The sequence below is a fragment of the Aplysia californica genome, unplaced genomic scaffold (genome assembly GCF_000002075.1).
Source record: "Aplysia californica isolate F4 #8 unplaced genomic scaffold, AplCal3.0 scaffold00136, whole genome shotgun sequence".
Lineage (NCBI taxonomy): Eukaryota > Metazoa > Mollusca > Gastropoda > Aplysiida > Aplysiidae > Aplysia > Aplysia californica.
The window spans coordinates 781,825-785,608 of NW_004797406.1; the positions used below are offsets into that span (position 1 = coordinate 781,825).

General features: G+C 38.3%; 1 long non-coding RNA gene across 2 annotated transcripts in view; it reads right to left on the reverse strand.

Annotated features, from left to right (window-relative positions):
- Positions 1-3,784, reverse strand: part of LOC101860164 — a 46,192-nt gene that overhangs the window by 31,332 nt on the left and 11,076 nt on the right. The gene's annotated exons all lie outside the window — the stretch shown is intronic.

Genomic DNA, 3,784 nt, shown 5'->3' on the forward strand with positions numbered 1-3,784 from the left:
CTCTTTCTCTGCGTTTGTATACATGACGACATCCCCTTGACATAATATATTAAGATCTCGGTCTTGATATTCAATAGAACACTGTATGATATGTCACGAGGGTCATACTTCTTTAAATACCATAAAATAGTAACAAACTTGAAGTAATTTTAAATTTGAAACGTTGACCACAGTAATTTTTAACTTTCTTTCATTACTATGTAAAAGATGGGGTGCATACGATAGCAAACAATACGGCTTCAACACGCCAGAGTGAGCATCCTCTTTCTTGTCCCACAAGGCAGTCTATATAGACACCAACTATACCAAACATATGAGATAACTCCTTTCGTTTTAGTAAACTTTTACGGAACTGGCAACTGCATTCGGTCATTGAGCGCCAAAGGGAGGATGTCAACAGAGAAGTCCAAACGTGGAAATCAGGCTTACTCTGCTCATCTCTCTAGTCTTCACAGCAGAAAGTCTGCTTCAACTATCAAGGCACTCCGGAAATAGCAGTTCACAAGAGAGTGACAAACATACTAAAGAAATAGAGAAAAAATGGCGATTGTAACGACGAGGAAAGAAAAGGTTGCAGTTCCCCCTATGTTGTTCCGCACAGTATGAGCATGACTTTGATAAATCAGCCCTTTTACAATTCTACTGTGCAGCATACGAACATGTTAATATCCCCCCCTTTGGGGAGTGTTACCTTCAATAAAAAGGTAGCTGGCTGTTTTTGCAAAGTAGATCTGCCATTTAGATCTGTAGGTGTGCTCCAGGTGATATATATATATATATATATATATATAGATAGATAGATAGATAGATAGATAGATAGATAGATAGAGAGAGAGAGAGAGAGAGAGAGAGAGAGAGAGAGAGAGAGACAGAGAGACAGAGACAAGAAGTCAGATAGCCTATATCTTCTGTTATGAACGATCTTGCATGATCTTACCTATCTCTCTCTCTCTCTCCCCTCTCTCTCTCCCCCCCTCTCTCTCTCTCTCTATTCATCTATCTATCTATCTACCTATCTGTCTGTCTGTCTGTCTGTCTGTCTGTCTGTCTGTCTATCTGTTTGTCTGTCTGTCTGTCTGTCTGTTTGTCTGTCTGTCTGTCTGTCTGTCTGCCTATTTTTCTGCCTATCTGTCTATCTATCTATCTATCTATCTATCTATCTATCTATCTATCTATCTATCTATCTATCTATCTATCTATCTATCTATCTATCTATCTACCCATTCTCTTTTGGGTTTTATTTGTAATATCATAATCTCACAATATAGCATTGATTGTAAATTTAAGATTCTCGAATGGGTCAGGTGAAATATGATCACTAACGTGCTTACACAAACTGACAAATGTTCCGCCCGTCTTCTTTCACATACCTTTGAGATATCAGTGATGTTTTGCTTGTAGATTTTGGATAGGCTTGAAAGCTGAAAGGTGTGATAGCTCAATTAATCGCTGTTTGTTCCTCCCCTTGTACATTCCCAGTTCATAAAGTGTTGCCATGACAACGGAGATTGTCAGGGTAAAAGTTTGGTACGCAACAGCTTTGTCAGCTTCACTGTTAAAGCTCAGGCAAAAATCGAATCAATGATCAAATCAATCACAGTTCTTTTTCTAGTAGGAAAGCGAATGAATATATGTTACGTGTAGGACTTTCACCTTTTGCAAGACGATCATGTTACAAAAAAAAATTCTGAGTGACCATGTTTCCAGTTGGAAGTGGGAATTGTGAAACACGGTCATTATTTCAGATCTACTTAAATTTATTGTTAAAAGCGAAATCTCACGCTATGAACTTGCCATTCGTGACCCGAAAGCTTGGGCTAGTATTTTTTTGTATTATTGTTCTTAAAACGAATTTTGGTGCTCTACAAGATTGGCAAATAATAGGTAATTAATGCGACTTTGGCTTGTAAGCGTACGCTAAACCTTACCTGACAAGGGTCGATGGACAGTGATCTCTCTCTCTCTCTCTCTCTCTCTCTCTCTCTCTCTCTATATATATATATATATATATATATATATATATATACATATATATATATATACATATATATATAAAAATATATATATACTAGCTGAGCACCCAGCTTTGCTCGGGGTCGACGCCTTGGCGTCACAGCTCCTACTGGTCTACGCCGCAGAGGCATTGTGCTTCTATATGTCCTTGCTGTCTAGCACTTCACAGTCATATCTGGCTTCTAGATCTATATTGCTTTTGTTTAAGTCTGCCTTGATTAACTCCTTTCTTGATCTACATTGCTTTAGTGTATTGTTGTTTAGCCCTTCACAATCACAAAATACGGATTTCGCCTTGCACCATCACAAAAAGCACTAAGGAAATAATAATCCACGAAAGGGCTGCTACACTGTAAAAGGAACACACCGACGTCTTCAAAATCACAGTGTCTTTAGCTTGTTCGCTTTCCTCTGACAGCGTTAAAAACAATTCTAGCTCATTGAGAAATTAACTTAGGCCTACGAAACTTTGATTGACACTTCTACAGACTATTCGAAATGTGAGCGTGCAAATTCATATGCACATTTCAGATTATGACATACGAATTATGGCAATGCAACATGGCTTGAAGATCAGAAATGATCCCAGGCTCAAGTTCTTCGAAAAGACTGTTTCTGCGCTCTGAGGCTGCCTCACTTTCCATGAAATAAACTTACTGGAATGAATGCTCATTTTGGGTGGCAGGAAGGAGAGAGCCAATGCGATGATATACTTGACCCTTCTGGCGAAACTGTGGATTCCATCCATTGAGGGTTGCATCGGTATATCCCATGGATGTGAGCTGAAAGCTATGGTTGTACAGCCTGATTTTCTCCAGAAAGTGAGAGGACAGTGTCGACACACCAGACAGAAGGATTTGCAGTTCAGTAGGTGGTTTTGGAAATGGATGCAGATCAACTTTGCCATTGCTACAGAACATACCTTGTGCTTCATATGGAAATCTTATGGCCAGGCAGTGTGTACACTGTGTCGTCAGTTCCCCAATGTAGCACTCGTACTGAAAGGAATTGACAATGTAGAGGAATGCTTTTGGGAGATTTAGATCTAGAGAGTCCCCATCATTTTATTGTTGATCTAGACCACCTCGACCTTTGCGAGCTCGAGGGGTTCCAACTGCAGAACTTCCTTTTCTTTTCGGCATGGTCAGGCACTATCTAGGTTTAGATCTAGATTCTTATCTAAGATCTATTGACGTTGTTCCCAGTAGCAAGAAAAAGAATTTGACAAAGTAGTCCAGAAAAAGCGAAGATGGCCATCAAACGAAAGGATCGCAGTCGAATCTAGCACCAAGTAGAAAAATAAAACATGAGGCTAGATCTATATGGGTCGCACACTTAAAATAGTGCTCAGTATTGCGCGACAATGCGCGATAGTATCGAACGGAAGTACGACTTGAAATAAACAAACCTAGCGGATTTTCTCAAATTAGAGACAGAAGCGTCGGCCTACAAAAGCGATCGGCGAAATAAAGAAGTTTAGCTTTTTGCAGCAAAACTGTCGCAAAACTGAAAAAACGAAGGGTGCCATGATCTGGAGAATATTTTTAAAAATATTTTGTCGAAAACCGCATGTCGATCGATGCAGCCATTAAAAAGCCTTTTGAATAGCAAAATTCGGCAACCACAAATAGATAATAGTTACACACAAATATATATATATAATGTCATCATCACCATTATTATTATTATTATTATTGTTATCATTATTATTGTTATTATTATTATTATTATTATTATTATTATTATTATTATTATTATTATTATTATTATT